Here is a 17,602-nt window from a genome sequence, read left to right as displayed (position 1 = left end):
AAAAACCTGCCACACTCCTGCTTGGAGCTGGGCAGCGCAGCATGCAAACGGTGGAGCTGCTCTGGGGCTTTTCCAGGCAAAACCATGCAGAGAAGGAGAACAAGTGAGACAAGTTAGACAAGACCAGGTCCAGGCAAGGACCTAGTGAAACTTTTGTATACATGGGTGCATTTCTATAAGAAGTCTCAGTTTCTCTGAATCAGACTTTTCAAAGAACAGACCATTTTTTCAAAAAGCCCTTTCCCAGAAGTTCAGCACCATCATTTTTGCATTTCATTAAGTCCCTATAGCTGGTACCATTATGCTGTCTGGGCACAGTCTCAGCTGCACTGTGCCCAAATGCTTCCATACGTATTTCCCCTTCCTTTCCCATCCCAGCATCTATGTCCCTTCTGGCCAAGAGCTGTCTCCTGTACAGCCCCAGGAGGGCCACTGAGATCCAGTGGCTTTTGCCCAGGAGCAGTGATTTGCTCATACAGAAATCAATGAAGGATTTAGGGTTGAGATTGTTAACATGGTTTTGGGATTGAGAGCTAGGGAGGGAGAAGAAGCGGAAAAAGCTGTCACTGTGTTCCTAAAACTGCTCCTTGCAGCAGATTTAGCATTGGTACCACATCCATTTTCACCCCATCCCTCTCTCCACACTGTGGGGCTGGTTCATGCACCAGACTGGAAAAGACTTCATTTCAGTTTCATCTTTTTCCTGCTGCACAATGAGGTTTTAGATTAATTTCAGTTAATCAGGCCCTTGTGCTGCTTGGATGCCTAAAATGTGAAGGACTCACAAAAAGACTTGTAGGTCATCTCCCATGGTTTCTGTTCTTTCTTCTGGCATCACATTTTGGGCATCCCCATGTAGTGTAGCTGTGTAGAGCCTTTTTTAAAAGGGTTTCTGTCTGGAGAGGTTTGGATCTCTTTTGCTTGCAGACACCTTCCTGGTGGGGTCTGCTAGCTAATTGGAATAGATAATGAGGATGGCAGAATGGGTTTATGAATGTCCAGGTTACTGGTTATATTACTTTAACCAGAGATCCTAGCTTTGCATTGAGTATAGGAGCTTGGCACTTCAGAATGGGCTACTGCAAGCTTTAAAGATGAAGAGGGCAAACCATGGCCATTCCCACCCGAGAAACAGGAACAGGAAGGGGAAGAGGGAACATGCTTTTCCTTCCTGTGCAATGCTGTGGGTCCCGCATCCATTGATGCTCTCCTCCAGCATGCCTGACCCAGAAACTAGGGGATGTTGGGGTGCTCTGCCTTTTTCCCTTAAGGATCTCCCTCAAACTCTTATACCAGGAGGGTTGCCTGGGGTGCTTTGATCTTTTTTCCAGCAGTACCCAGGAGGGGCAGTTCAGAGATCCTGGAGAGCATATGGGTCCTGTTTTTTTTCCATCCATTCTTGATGAGAACATAGCTCAGTGAGAACAGGGACACAGTGAGATGGGCTCCAAGCCTAGGACATGTGGCATAACTGCTGGAAAGGGCTGAAACCTGCTGGTCCCGGGTCTGAGTGGTCCTGGCACAGGGGCAGCCAGCACACAGAGCAATGCCTGTGTGCAGTGTGGGGGAACTGGGAATGAACTCTTGCAAAAATAATAATGCTAATTAAAAAAAAAAAAAAAAAAAAAAAAGTTTATGTCTACATTACAAGAAGCAGTTGCATTTTGAGGCAGCCAAGTCCTCTCCCTGCTGTTTTCCATAGCTGAGCTGGCCTTTGCACAGCCTCAGCGGTGCGGGGGCCTCTCACGGACAGAGCCGTGTTTGTCTCAGAGGCATGTTGAACTTGGCAGGTACCGTACGTCTAACTCCAATTTAAACTACCACCTTTCCGAAGGAAAAGAGTCTGCAGTACACAACGGCAGCCGCCACAAGGAAAATCTGTTTGGCTGGCTGGAAAACCCAAGCAGGGTCATTAACAGCAGTTCCTCCACCTTTTCACACAAATTTACTCCACAGTCTCGCAGACACTGACCTAGCTGCCTTTTTTTTCCAAGTGAAAGAGGCTAAACCAGCGCAACTTGATTGCAATCAACTTGAATAGACTAACATGTGCTAAACCAGGCAGAAATACAACCTTAAAAAGCACAGGCCAGGTTTGTCCCCCCCCTCCACAAACAACCATCTGTGGTGTGTGTGGATCCAGGGTCTAGCCTGCTGTGCTCCTTGGCAGTCTAATCCTTTCCTGTGGGTTCATCACTGCCCATGAACTGCAGCAGAGTCAGTATCTGACGGTGTGTTTTTTTGGAGCCTGGCCTAGGTGGGTTTCTTCCCCTTTGGCTGGGATGAAACACAAGTTGGTTGTAGATGTGGAGAAGGTTGATGGCAGGGTCTCCATAGGTGGCAGGTCCTGTCCTGCAAGGTCTCTGTTAGCCTGCTGGTGGGAAAGGGGAAAGCTGATCATCCTGCATGGGGTAGAAGCATCTCTCTTTGGTGGGGCAGCTCTCAGGAAGAGCAACCCTGGTTGGAAATTTCCCTGGACACGTCATGTCTGTGGGCAGTGGAGAAGACAACGTGTAGCATTCCTGGGCACAAAAGCTTTCATGCACACCACTATGGAGTACAATCGTTCTCCACTGCCATTTCTACCTCCTCATTCAGTTTACCGTCACTAATACAGTGTTTCTTGTGCAGCTGAGAGCAGACAGGGCGGTCACATGGGAGCTGACTCACGGCTCTCAGAACACAGGGTCATTTGGGTTAATCTCAGCCTGCTGCATACCTAGAGACCCCCCTGGGAGAGTGAGGGCATTCCCTCTCAGCTCTCTGCCTGTTTGCCTTATTGTCAGCTGCAAAGTTGGCTTGTCCTGGGGCAAGGAAACACCCCTTCCAAGGACTGGGATGAAGCAATGGGTGAGGGAGCCTGGTCTGTGCCACCAATTTTTCTAGTCCTCCACCAAAGCAACAGTCTCCCTCTATAGTGCCAGGACCCCCATTGCGGTGGGAGTGCTCTGGATGCTGTAGGCTGAGCAGATTGACCTGGAGAGTCAGGTCTCCCTGGGTACTTTTGGGCAGTATCTAGACCAGAGAAATGCAGCTGAGCTCACTGCACTGTTTTTTCTACTTTTTTGAACTTGCCCTTTTGTGAACAGCAGAGAGACAGGGTAGAACAGGTTCTCAGGGAACAAAGTTTAGTTGCTTACACTTTATCATTTAATGATACGAATTCTGAAGTTGATCTTTGCTCAGGCAGAGCGGAAATTTATTATACTTAATTTCTTAGGAAAGGAGGTCTTTCTTGGGGGAAAGGAGAGCACAGGAGGACCTGTCTGGTTGCTGGAGGGTTGTGTGCTTTAGTGTTACTGTATGCCCAGGCTCTAGGCTTCGACAGGAACAGCCTGGGCTGAGGGCAGCAGCCAGTGAAAGTCAATGTTGATCTTTCTGTGACTCCTGAGATAACACTTCAGCTTGCAGGGATCTTCACGTTCGTTTTTCTGTTTGCTTTTGTTTCTCTTTCAGAACAAAAGGCTGAATACAGGAGGTTTGAGAGCAGAAAGATAAAAGATCAAAACCAGCCTGTATTACCATCTTTCTGGCAGGTGCCATGATGCAGAACCATCAGATGGATATAGCTGGTGTGAGGGAAGGATGAGGGAAATGCTTGTCTCCAGGCAGTCTAGATCCAAATTCAAATTTTCTAGAAAAAAAAAAAAAAAGATTTGACACTGGCAGTCTGCCTAAACATGTTTCTTGTAGGAACTGCTAAGTTTTGGAATGGGACAGCAACTGTGATGGAGCAATAAACAAAATGTTAAAGTAAATGAGAATGATTGAGGTTGTCTTTGTGGTTGTATGCTGATGATGCTTTCCATATCCAGTTACTTTTTCCTGTTGGTGACATGATCGTCCCTCACCCTGTCCCTCTTTTTTTTCCTGTCTGCCCACTTCCTATTTTCTGTTTGCCCTCTTCCCAATCTGTTCTTTCCACCATCGCTCTAAACCTTCATCCATCCTAACTTCTAACGATGCCCAAAGGTCTTTGCAGTTCATCCAGTGCAAATATCTGTTTTCCAAAGCCTCCAAGAGGTTTTCATGCCCTTCTCTGAGGTTTTTAAAATTGGTTCACTCTGCAGATGGGAGACCACCACTATCCCAAAGCATGACTAGATCCAGTAGTCTAGATCCAGTCTAGGTTTAGCAGTGCTCAGGTGCCATCAGTGCTGGAGTAGTCATTATAGGTCAGAGCTCAAGGAGGGTTAAAAATCCTGTTAGTAATGTGAACTAGCACTTTGTCAGCCAGGTCAAAGGAACTGCAGCCTGCCAGAGCTCCAATGCTCTCAGCACCCTGCCCAAAAGATTACCACACTGCACCTCTGGGTTGATAGGGAGACATGTGATAGATTTACCTGTTGGTCCCCTCCCTATTTATTGAATGGTTATCACTTTCCATTACCCCACTCCACTGAACTCAAACAGCAACGTGAAGGCTAGGGTGAGGAGGGGCAATAAACCCACAAGGAACAGTGGTAGCAGAGCAATGATAGCAGCTCACCAGCGAAAGGTGTGAAGCTTCTGTCTCTCTCATCTCATCTGGATGCCTTGTATTGTACCCAGAAGAAATGTTGCTAGCACCAGCCCTTGTGTGTTGTTGTCTTGAATGTGTAGTAAGATCCTGTTATCAAGGTCCCCTCTTCTGAATGGCAACCAGGGCTCTCATGCACAAAATTAAAAGTCCTGTGGCAGCTTATTTCCAATTAGGGGAAAAAAAAAACCCTAACAGATCCACTGAATTAACCAGATGTGTTAATAATACAAAGTGTGGCTTGTCCTCTGTCTCATCCCTGTCTCAGTGTGCATTTATGCTGTTTCCCTGCTTTTGATTTCACATGCCACAGCTGAAAATCATGTGTTTTTTTTTTTCTCATGTGCAGCCCATGCCAAAGTGTACTGGCAAAGCTGCTGGGGGGAAGCAAGAGGTCCTGGCAGCCGGGCAGCCGGACACTTCCCACTGCAGGGATGGGGAGGCAGCTTCGGATTGGGCAGCGTGAGGAGCCTGGTTCTGTGGAAACAATCAGCAACTTCCTTACATAAGAGTGTTGAAAGCCATAGGATCACACTCAACTTGGAGGTTTAACACTCAGGAGTCTGAATACTACAGGCCTTCAAAACCAATGGGATTAATCATGTTTTCATTTGCCTTCTAGTTCTTGAGATTTTTATGCCAGCACTTTTAAAGCTTTCTCTGGAACTGAGAGGAAAAAACATCATTTTCTCCATCAACAGCTGAGCTTGCTGTGTAAAGGTCTGGGGAGTCAGGGCTCTGAGAGGAACACAAGATATTGTCATCCTCACAGTGTAGTTGTGGCAACTTGCAACATTTGTCTCATGGCTTCCTCAGTAGCCTCTTGCGCACTCAGGGAGATGGATGAGTGCTAGCCGAACTTTTAAAAAGGAACAGTATTTTTTTTTCAGCTAGAAAGTCTAAAACTTAAATCTCAAATTACTTATTGAAGTTTTGCAGCAGAAGCTGGTTTCAATAGCAACCCAATGGTTTCCTAAAAGTCATGGTTCTGCCTTAGCATATAGATGTGTTTCTACTTTCAGAGAGTAAATATTGCTCTATGGTGCTGCATATGCTGGGGAGGCTGGCACTAACACAAACACTCTGTGAAGCTATGTGCTTCCTGCTCACTCTGAGCACGGAATTACTCCCACCTTGAAAAAGCTGGTTTCGTAGTTATTTACAGAGCTGATCTTATCAGCAATGTACTTCCCTGGAAACAAAGTTTATTCCAAGAGTTAAAAATATGCATAACCCCATAAAGGGTTTAAAATATATCCTAGTACCATCCAGCAAAAGCTGCTAATTGGAACTCCCACACAGCACTTTGCAATTAACGGTGATGCTGCCGTTTAGAAAAATAGGGGAGAGAGTCTGAAAGTCAAAATACAAAATATAATAAAGTTCTGTCTGAAAACATGGTGCACACCTACAGACAGTATCAGTTATCTTTCATCTCCATGTTTTCTGAGCATGACTGAGTCCTGGTCTTCTCCCAGCCTCTTTTTTTTTTCAGGGGGCACTGTGCTATAGGGGAGCCTGGGGGCTGTACAGAGGAACCACAGCACCTGTTCCTCTTCCCTGCACCAAGTGAGGGTTGTGAGATACTGAATATATGCTAGCTATCTCCCATGTCTTCCTTGCTGCACCATTTCAATCCTGGATTGACCGGGCATCTGCTCAAAAGCTCCTGAAACTGAAGATGCTGTTTTGGGCAGAGCCGGGGAGAGGACTGGCTGATGCAGAATCCCTGAGTCATGTCCCAAATTCCCCTCTGCAGCAAGGCTGCAGGGTAACCTTGAGCTGCACTCCTCTTGGTGCAGAAGGTACAGCACAATGCAGCCCTGAACTTCTGCGTGGGAACACCTGCTTGAGGACCCTCTCCAGTGCTCCTCAGCTCAGGCCTAGTGAAAAGGCAGCTTCATAATGCTGTGAGAACAGGCATCCTTCATTCAGTCACAGAAGAACACAGCTGTAGGTAAGGATTTATCCTGTACTGACTTAGGTTTTTCTCCTTCCCTAGTCCTCCAGTTCTCCCTTGTGTTCAGGCCTGCATTTCCACACTGACCCAGATGTTGGGGCTCAGTGCAAGTGGGGGGCAATAGTGCCTTTATTTAACTTCTTCACATGTAACTGTCTGATGAATGACATTAAAAACAATGACCTCAGGCATGTGGAGTTATTAAAAATTATGAAGGGGTGGGGTGTGTGTGTGTGTGTGTGTGTGTGTGTGGTCATTTGATGCTGGTCACACTATCCAAATCCCAGCAACAGTGTGATCTTAAGCTCTGCTACTGCTTTTTTTCAGAGAATGTTTGTCTATGGGAGGAGAAGGCCCAGGGGCACCTGGGCTTTGCTTTGTTTGTCCCAAACCCTCCTCTAGATTAGACAGAGCAGTAAAAAAGAAAAAAAATCCCAAAACCCAAGGACAGGAATTTCCTTGTTGACATAACAGACTGGCTGAGCAATTCCTGGGGGCTTTCAGCAGGCTAACCACAACTTTGCTGTGGAGCCTTGTGCTCTGAGAGCAGTGTGGGTAGAAAACTACTCCCTTTTGATGTTGGACCTTGAACCCTTTTAATTTTCGGTGTAATTTGCCTTGTTGCCATGGTTGTTGCAGCTTACAAAGGTGAAGTGGTGAGTTTGCACCAAGACAGGCTGGAAGCAGCCCTGTTTCTTCTTCCTGCCTCCCACAGCTGCCCCCCACCCTCCATCTGACCACGCTGAGGTTTGATGGTGGGGAAATGCATTTAGCTTACATCAGAACGATCCCACCACATTCAGCCCTGCATATCATCCTATCACTGCAAGACAGGGACAGCCTGGCTCTCCCACCATTTGCCCCTGCAAACCTCATCACAGCTGCCAGGTTAAGAGTTTCACCAGCAAGCCAAGTCCTTTGCATAGCCACCGCAGCTCTCATCCCACCAGGAAGGTGCTGTGTGCAGGACTGGTGATGATCAAAGGCCAGCTATGAGTCACCTCAAATCCAGTGAATGATCATTAGTTGGGGGAAGAGGTAATTAGACTGGCTTCTCTATCTTGCTGTTATGCTCAGGGGAGTGATGGAGTGGTATTGCAGTCACTGAAGAACTTTATTTGTTAGGAGTGACTCATTGGGTATGCGTCACAAATTATACATGGGAAAAACTACCGGTGCTCCCTGTTGGGAGTTGAAAGTCCAGTGCAATGTGCCCAGATGATCCTGGCAGCAGCCTGATAATGATAGCATCACCTGGTGAGCATTCCCTTCCCTTTCATCTCACCTAGAGGGAAGCTATCAAAGCCAGGTCTGCTCTTGCCACTGATAACTCCATGGGCTATGTACCTGCCCCACTGCAGAAACTGAAGGGGAAATGGCTTTTGACAAAACTAGCAGAGAATCAGAAGAACCAGATGCGGAGCCCTGGTATCCTGGGCTGCCAAGATCTCTCAAGGACTTTGTAGCCCTTGAGAAAGAATTTAACCCGCTGATCCAGGTCAAAGCTTCATGACTTCTCTGTTTCGGTAATAAGCTGCAGTGAAGACTGATCTCAAAGCCAAGATTTTTGCAGTATCCAAAATCTGTCCCCAGACCTGAATTTCACAGTTGAGTAGGCCCATCTTTTGTTTTAAAAAAAGATTGAGTGAAATTTTATTCTTATTTGACTGATTTTTATCCCATGGACTTGCAAATTTCAGTTGAACCAGGTCTTCTTAATAAACTCAATAAACTTTTGAAAGATATATTTCCTAATGTTTCTACTTCCAGAACAGCCTGAGGTTTGGAAAGACGAAGGCAATCAACAATAAATGGAGACAAAATAATTACTTGAATCTTTACATTCTTTTCGCACTTTGAAACCTAATTTTAGACAGCAGCTGAGGCTTAAGGTTTGTTCTTAATTTGCCCAAACTTTTTTTCTTCCACTAGAACAAAACTGGTCAAACTGTATTTGCCCTTCAAAACTTACCTCTGAGAAATGCCCAGCGCAGAATTACTTAGTATAATGAATGTAAACACTGAGAAGATTACTTATTTCCTTTGTGTGTGTTCTTTTGAGTTAGAATTTGATTACACCACTTGAAGAATATCCTCTTACTGTATAAAAACAGAGTTATGGAGATCTGATCCTCATCCTCGCTCCACTGGAGGAGTGCTGCAAAGGTGTGTTGCTGTAAAGCAAGTGTGTCACATCTTCTGCTGGGATGTTGTGCTTTGAGTTTGTTGGGATCACTCTGTGGTGTCTGCTTTGAGATGGTGGATCATGAGCTAGATATTTCTGCTTTTTCATGAAAATAGCCTTTGCATAATCTCAGACACCCTGAGTGGGTAATGAAGGGCTTGATCCTGAAAAGATGCTGAGAGCTGCAGCGCAGCCAGAAACAGGGTAGTAACTCTCTGCTGCCCACCCCAGTGACCCCAAAGCAGAACAACATTTCCCACTAATGTGCTCATCACCTCCTGCTCCGTCTGTGCACCCTGGCTAACATGCAGCCATTGCTTTCCTGTGCAGGAACACCCAGAGGGGAACTGCGGGTGGCTCTGCACTGGCACAGAGGCAGTATCCAGTTTAGCAATATCCGGCTGGTCCCCCTGAAGATGCATCGCTGTGAGCCTTTCACACCCATGGCGGCTGTTGGGTGTGCGTTGCAATTGCAGCCAGTGCCGTGACCTATACTGGTGATAGGTGAATTAAAGCTACCTCTTTGCTCAATATGTGCAAACTCATCTCTCTCTCAGACACACACAGATGCAAAGCCAGAAAAAGAAGGGGCCAGAACTACAGAGTATAATGTCATGACAATCCTCTGGAAGAAGCTCAATACCTGACCTGCCAAAATTCTTCCATTCTCATCTCAATGTCTAACAAAGAGACTGGTGAAACCCGATGGGCATTTTTCCAGGAGGTTTGGGAAGAAGAGAGACGATGGCTTGGTTTCAGGCTGGTAGGACATTAGGGAAGGACATGGCATGCCCTGTGAGACCTGCACTGTTCTGGTTAAACCCAGTTTTATTTTCCATCCTCAGAGAGTTCTCTGCGTTTGAGCTGCACCTTCCCAAAGTGTACACCCTACTCCCAGCTGCTGGGGAAGCTGCAGACCATACAGTGTGCCTGGTAGATGACTGCCTTATCCAAGCTGGGTTAGCAGTTGGTAAAGCTCTTCAGGGCACTGGCTGCCTTGCACCATGGACCAGGTGCTGTGCAGACACATCAGGACTCTGATCTCTTCTGGTCAGTGCCCCTAGGCATTTCTGCAACTCAGTGGGGAATCCTGTCCAGTTTTCTGTCTCCAGAGTGAACACTCATTTTGCTTTTCCCTCCCCCAGCAGACTGGGTGGCTTTGTTTAGAAGAAATTATACAACTAAAGAAGAGCCAGTATGAGAGGCCAAACCTTGAACCAATCCATGGGCATGACTGCACTGTGGGTGACGTGTGGACAGGCGTATCTCTGGGAGGCTAATCTCCCAAGCATGGAAAACAATATGAGGGCAGATGTAGCCGTGGGGCTATGGAGTGAGCTGTCAGAGGGACACCCAGAACCAGGGACACATGCTGTGTTTTCCAGCTGGTGGGAAGATCATGCTGTGCTGCTGGTATCTCTGCTGACGAAACCACGGCTTGGCCAGATGTCCTTCGTTTTACTGTGAAGATCTCTCTCTCATGGAAGAAACTCTCTTCTCCCCTCCTTTTCCTTTCACTGCTTTCAAGTCAAGTTCACTAAAGCTTCCCTGTATCATCCACTGGTCACACCCCTCCTTTACGAATTCATACCAACATCAAACTGGGATGGACAGTAGCTAATTCTAAGTAAGCAGAAGTGTTCACATCCATAGTGTCAACACGGAGGTGTGTGGGCACACTCCTAGTGCCTGCAACAAGGACCACTGCTCCTATGGGGCCACCACTGTGGAGAGAAGGATGAGCTGCCCTGGTCACTGTCCCACGTGGGGTGCAGAGCAAAGGCAGCCTGTTAGGTGGAAGGGGAGATAGGATGGTGTCGCTTGTTTTATGCTAATATCTTGCTGAAAGCCACATCAGATGTTGGAATTAAGATTGCTTCTTCACACCCTTTCGTTTTTGCGGTCTGTTTTGCCAGGATTTTTGTGAAGCCACAGAAGTTGATTAGGAAAGACAAGGCCAGATCCTGAGCTGGATATGGGATGTTACACCAGATTGCCCTCCCTGATTTTCTGGCCCATAGTTTTCAGTCATGCCGCCATAAGTACAGCAGACACAAAGTCTGAGTACACAGAGGGTAACACTGCAGATCCCCACCAAAATAAGTGAAATTCTTGCTGTCAGAACCAGGGACAGGATTTCATTAAAATTACTCAAAAGAAAAAGGCGGTAGTGACAAAGGGAATGGTGTGAACCTAAACCTTCTTGTATTTTTAAGATTGCAAATTTAGTCTTCCTCTAATCCTTTCTGAAGATTTCTTATTGAGTGTTTCTTTTCCCCTGCCACTAAGCTGCTGTTGCTGGCTGCCAGGCAGACTGTCAGCCCATCCCACACATTTGCCAGCCTTCACATAGTTTCTCTGTCAGGGAGAGAGGAACAGTGATGGAGAGCATCTTGATAAATAAGCATCCAGGATCCCTTCATATGGGGGAATCATTGCTGTCCAAAGCAAACCCAACTCACTGGCAGACAGACACTTCATCTTCGGGATCTCCTGCAGCCTGTGTGAGCCAGGGTTAAATGTCTCCTCTCCCTGCTTCTTTCCTCCCCCCACCATAAGACCAGAATGGAGAAGCAAGGAGGGTCCAGTCTGCCTTGAAGTCCTTAGGTCCGTGTCAGAGCTGGGTCTCAAAGAGATACAGGATATTTATCATGGTCCAATTTTCTTTGATCATCAACTGCATTCTTTTGCATTGGTACAAAGGGAAAATTTTAAAAAACCCCTAGGAAGTCAGAGTTTCATACCACTTATTATACCACTGTCATGATGGTGACTATAAAGTACAATAAGGATCTAGAAAATCAGGTTTTCTTTTTTAGCAAGTTACTTTTTTAGGCAGAGTTAACTTTATGTTAGCTTGGCACTGTCTGACATACTGCATTATTTTTAATAAGCCAGAAATCTGCTCCAAGATTGTTGTGGCTGAAGAATTAATAAGATAATGTTTCCATTTTGGGAAATCCCCTGAAAACAAAATGTAAAAAAGCCTAAAAGCCACTAGTCTGATTTTCAGGGATCCTCATTGCCCAGGGCTCCCATCAGTCATTGAGACTGGACGCAGCACAGTCTCCCAAACATCAACTCTAGAGTGCTGAGGGGTTTTACTGGTGCAGATGGGAGGAGTCTCTGGCTCATAAAATGAAGCAGAGTTTAACCCAGAAATTCAAATTTCTTTATTACCCATTTCTGCTGCAGTGGGACCTGTCTCAGGCTGCCTGCCTCCCTGGCAATGTCGTGCCCATGGCACACACAGAAGAGCCTCTCCATTTTTTTTGCCCAGCCCTGATATTACAAAAGCCATTTATCTGCTTCTCCAAAGAGGCAGCCATAGAGACCTGACCCTTCAGCGAATGGGAGGGGAATTTATTAAAAACAAAGGAAGACTGCAGGTGTAAAATGTTTGTCATGCTAACACCTGAACAAACATATCACTGTGCCCTTGCTTATCTCCTTCCCACTCACTGCCTTTATTGAGTCGGGTGTCCTGCTAGCTGCAGACATATTAATCAGGCAGTTAGATTAGAGCAAAGTCACTGCCTCTGTACTGTCTTATCTAGACCATATAAATGTGTCATTATATAGATCAGAGCCAGGCCAAAGGTTTTTTTATACCTTTATGATGACCAAGTTGCTCACTGCTTCCGGTTTACATGAATTGGCTGTGTCTGAGAGGGAAAGCCAGCCTACCCAGCCACTGCAGCAAAGTCCTCTCTTGTCTCACCTCTATAAATAAGTATACAGAAATATATAATAGAAATAAATATATATAAATATATAGGAATTTTTTCCGGTTCTATCTTCATGTCATTTGCAGCCCTTTTGCCACAAATGTCTGGTTTTGCCTTCAAAAACCAGATTGATGAAGCAAGGTCTCTTTTTGACCCCATACCTTTTGCAGCCCATAGTTGCATTAGGGATGGTGTTTTGCAAATATCTCTCAGTGATTTCTGCTGCTATGCATTTGTTGGGTTTCCCTTCCTTTGCCCACTTCTCAGTTTTGTTATGAAGAGGTTGGTGTACTGATGAAGCTGCCCCAGCTGCATGGGAAGTTATTTGCCCAGGGTGGCACCAGGGCAGGGTGGAGGAGGGAAGAAGGGAAGGCAGCTGGTTCAGGGTGCTTCCATCACCATGGGACTGCATGATGATAATACCTCCTTTTTGCCTCTCTTCCCTTCCCTGCCACCACAGGCAGGACCCTTGTGGCTGTGACCTGGGTTTTGGTCTTTTTCCCAGGGTCTGGGCTTGCCCTCTATTATCCACTGGGTTTTGTCTACCCAACCCACAGCCCTGGAAGCTGTGTTGGAGAGTTTCTTCCTGCATGAACAGAGTGTAGACCTGTTTTCACACATACTTAAAAAACAAATTCTCTCTCTTTACTTTCCCCTTTTTACATTTTTGATGACAGTAGATAAAAAGGTGTGTACACAAGGGCTTTGAGAGTGTCACTGTCTGCCTGGTGTACTAAAAGCGTATCCATAGTAGGCATTCAAGACACAAGATGCTTCTGGGATAAAATGAGTTGCGGGCACCCTGGCAGCAGTGTAGTGCTGTGCTCTAGCTGGGTTTCCTAATCCCCAGCTATCAGAGTACCTCTGGAGAAGCTGCCATGGTTTTCAATCACCTCCCTTTTCTGCTCCTTATTCCTTTTCAGGTTCATTCAATTTATAGGTGGACTAAAGGTATGTCCTGGGAACTGAATGTCCTCACGCTTTCGAGACCTCTGAGTCACAGGTGAATACAGGGGCAAACGTCATGGCTGAGTAAAGGGATAGGGTCACAAATCAATGCAGCAAGTGTCTTGCTTTTTATAAACAGCCGAGAAAAACACAGCAAAATCCTCACAGCTTAATGCATGGATTAGTACTCATGTACAACATACATGATTAATCAAAATAAATGTTTACTAGTTCCGTAAATCTCCATAAATTCTTCTTTCTCTCTTGCACGTAATATAATTCTCCAAAGTCTCAAAAATGTGCATGGTGAGTCTCTAATGTGCATTTTATTTGCTGATTTCCTGTGGCTCCATATAGAGATTTTAACTTCAACAGAACATCTCAGCAGGAACTTTCTTATCAGGATTTCTGAGACTCGCAACCATATTCAGAACATCCAGTAGAAAGATTCCTAAGTCTCTGGAGACATCCCCGCTTAAAACCATATTTGCTTTCCTGGCAGTTTCCTCCGAGAGCCTTTGAATATGGGGAACACTGCCATGAATGTTAAGCTCTTCTCTCCCCATTGCTACAACTCCAGCAGGCGTCAAGTCTCATGTGCTTGTACTCGCCATGCTGCCAGGGAATCTGGTGTGTTGCGAAAATGACTGAGATTATTATGACAAAAGGCTCCCTCCACCTTTTGTACCAGGAACCTCTTTTGCCCTAGGAAATGTCTGTGTTTCTGAAAATGGCTTAACAGTAATCTTGCTGCAAACTGCTCTCTTAAAGGAGCCTCTCCTGTTCGCAACACCCTGTGCTGTCAGGGGCAGCATGCTGAAACAGATGCATCGTGTCTGGCAAATTTTCTGGTGCTAATTTCTACCATGACAGCAATTTTATCTAAGTGGCTTGCTGGGATAAATAAGATAATATAGCACATAAGCTTTTAAATATAAAGGAAAGATCTGTCTTTGCTGCAAATATGATGTGGGCTCTTTGCTCCTTGGTGTCACTTTCTCCTTCAGCTGTGGAAGTCTGATGGCCCCTCACCATGAGTGTTGCTACAGGCAGTCCACGAAGGCTACAGGTGTACACAGTACATCACACTGTTGTATGTACAGTAGATAGCCCCCAAATGAGTGGAGAGCCAGAATGTGCTTGGGAACCACTAATGGCTCCATAAATTTTGAGAACATAACTCTGAGTGACTGTAAGTTACAGGCAGGTCCCCAGAGTCATTTTGGTCATGTATTCACTCCAATGCAATGTGTAAAGTAGCTATTTTTGCTTGTTTGCATAATAAACCTCTCTCAGAGGTTTTTGCCTTTTAAGTTCCCCCTTGAGTGACATTTATGAAGGGTGAGATTGTCACTGTCCCTGTGAAGTCTGAGGGAGGGTGATGCTGTCACTACTTCTCTAATGGCTGTGCAGTGAAAGCAGGTTTTAATGCCTTCAGAGCAAAGATGTCTTTATAAGCAGGACACCATGTAGCCTTTGAGACACCAAGTCAGGCAAATCTTAGTTTTCTCTGCAGCTGCGGCAGGGTGATGCAGGGAAACCGTGTACCAGTTTCAGTGAGAGAGTCAAGCACTAGCACCCAGCCCTTTTGGATGCCTGTGGAAGTGAACTTAGGTTTCTGAACCCAAAGCCTCCATTGCTTGAGTAGGAAATCCTTCCTACTTGTCATGCCATGTCGTCTTGCACTTTCAATTCTACAATTTACATGAAAAGATCTCATCCTGCTGTCAAAACAGCAAAGCCCTCACATTTTATACTCTGCCACAAACTAGTAAATATGAAATATATTCAAATGCAGAAGGCATTCTGTTGCCTCCTTACAGAAGCTAATCAATATCTTCTCTCTCAGCTAGTGTTGCTTCAGTTAGCAGCAGACAAGCTGTTGGGTTTAGGCTTCCTGGGCTGACTTTATTTTTAGCTGGGAGTGGCATTTTTCCTCTGGAAGCTTTCCCTGCCTCACATCAAGCAATGAAAGCTGCTTGCTGGCATGACACTTTTTCCTCCTCACTACTATTTTCCTGTGCTGACTTTGTAGCCTTCAAAACATCAGTTTGCTTATTAAATTATCACACTGCCCACAGTGAGAGAGAAAAATGACTTAGTGCACAGCTTGCGGCCGAGCATCATGTCAGTCACCTGCCAGCGAAGGGGCTGACTGGCACTGGGGAGGTGGGCAGGCTGCAGCAGGTGCTGGGGACAGGCAGGGCAGCGGCTGCCCAGGGGCTGGCACTGAGATTTTGCCCACCAGCACCTGGGACCCCTCTCTGTGCCCGGCCAGACATCTTCCAGTTCAGGTCTGCCAGAGACAGGTGAAGGTGTGCTATGCATGGCTGCAAGTGAAGCATTTCTTTGTTGAATTAATGGAGGAAAAAAATAGTTTTGCTGCTCATCTGCCTGCAGATTTTGAGGTGCAGAATAGTCAGCTCTAGTGAGAACTGTGATGAGAACTTTGTCAGTTGTGTCCTGACAAAGGCAGCATGAGTGATGTGCTGGGAGAGACCTCCCCTCAGCAATTGCCACGTGGCTGGGATTTTGGCCAAAGTCCTTGGTGGGAGATGGAGCAGACCCCAAAGCATGAGCTGATGGAGACAGGAGAGAATAATGGCATTGCTTTATGTGGTTTGCTCTCCATGTTGAGACTGCGTGCGTTCTCCAGCAGGGCTCATGCTGTTTTCTGTCACTCCTCAGCTAGAGAATTTGCCACAAGCTCCACCTCTTGCAATGAGTCACGGTTCAAAATATACACTTCTATTAAAAAATAAAGGGGAGAAAACATTAAGTCATGAGGGCTAGGAAGAAATATTTAACAGTGTGAGGGAGTGCTCACCATTTCAACATCAAATAAATCTTTAGAGAGCCCTGAAAATCTGTAAGAGGTGAATGAACTCACCTCCATCTCTTAAACCTAATGACAGTTTATATCTCTGTGGTGAAATGATTTGTGCACTGACCCATCGGTTTTAAAATGCGCATTCTTCAATCTCAAAACTACTCCCTGCCCTTAAGAGCTGTATCTCCAAATGTTCCCTGCATAACTGCTGAAATGTCCGGCGTCCACCTCTGTGATACAATTATGCGCAGTAAATATTAGCACGAAGGAGCACTGAATACCCAGGTGCTGGGCAGAATTAATGCAGTTCATGCCTCTTTTGCAGTCCAAGCATGTTTCCTGAGAGAGCAATGATAACATCCTGAGCAGGCAGGTAATAGCAGGCTTCATACTGAAAAGATGCACAGATGATCCTTTGTCCCTCCCTCTCCAAACCCTTCCAGATTAGATGCGCAAAACTGTCTGCTGCTGCTGCTGCTGCCTTCTGGAGGAGCGTGCTGCAAGAGCGAGAGTCTCAGCAAGCAGAGTGTAAATTGTCTGTGATATTCAAGCCTGTTTGAACGTTGCACTTTCCTTCCCTCACTAGATATCTTATAGAAATCCCAGTGTTAAAGACCTGCAAGGTTGTAATGCAAAACTATAGGGGAATAATTCTGCACATCGTTGGCAGTCTCTTCTGCTAGGAAGATCTCCAGCTTGGGTCTGGGAACACATGAGCCTATGTGTTTTAAAATCTCTGCATAGTTGTGGCCAGATATGCCTCTAGGTCCATACTGTTTCCTGCACGCACACTGGGTTTTTTCTTTATTATTTGCTTATGTGAAATAAATGCTCATGTGTCTGAGCTTCCTCTTTGGCTCAGCTCTTCCTGGAGAAGTCTTTACTCCTGTTATTTCTCTCTAAGACTCATAATCCTTTACTATTTAAAGCAGTAAGAACTACCTTCTCTGGCACATGGGATGAATCAAAATAATGGTTCTTCATGTCCATGTCGGGGGCAAGGTACCCACCCACACTGGTGAAATGGCTGTCACCAAACATGCAAGACACGGTGGATTTGTTTATGGTTGCATTTTAACATCTGTGACAACAAATGTTGCAGGTCAACAAACTCTCCGTCTCATGCATTAGATTCAGAAAGACCATTCAAATGGAAAATATATTTCCTTTTGTGGTTTTCACCAGCTCACAGTTAATTTCCCTTTGTCCTAGTGTCACTGATACTGTTGTCACTCCCCATGTTACTGATATTCCCAGAGTACTCTGAGACATAATATTGTGCAAGCACATACTCCTGCTTACTTATAGCCAGCCCTGCTGATTAGTCAGACCATGGGCAGCACAAAACATCTAGCCTGCTGCTGTTTGTTATATTCTTCCACAGTGGACAAAAAAAGCCCTGCAATCATCCTCCTCCCCCCACCCCCCCCAC

The 17,602-nt window shown here is 45.8% G+C and overlaps 1 long non-coding RNA gene across 1 annotated transcript in view; it reads left to right on the top strand.

The window, feature by feature from the left end:
- Window positions 1-6,335: 6,335 nt before the first annotated feature.
- The window catches only part of LOC113476804, a 23,834-nt gene continuing 12,567 nt past the window's right edge, over window positions 6,336-17,602 (top strand). Inside the window, exon 1 of the long non-coding RNA XR_003397786.1 lies at window positions 6,336-6,476. This is a non-coding gene — a long non-coding RNA (uncharacterized LOC113476804). The remainder of the gene's footprint in view (window positions 6,477-17,602) is intronic.

Source organism: Athene cunicularia (genome assembly GCF_003259725.1).
Source record: "Athene cunicularia isolate RWA chromosome 2 unlocalized genomic scaffold, athCun1 chr2_part1, whole genome shotgun sequence".
NCBI classification, from domain to species: domain Eukaryota; kingdom Metazoa; phylum Chordata; class Aves; order Strigiformes; family Strigidae; genus Athene; species Athene cunicularia.
This window is presented reverse-complemented; position numbering and strand designations above follow the sequence as displayed.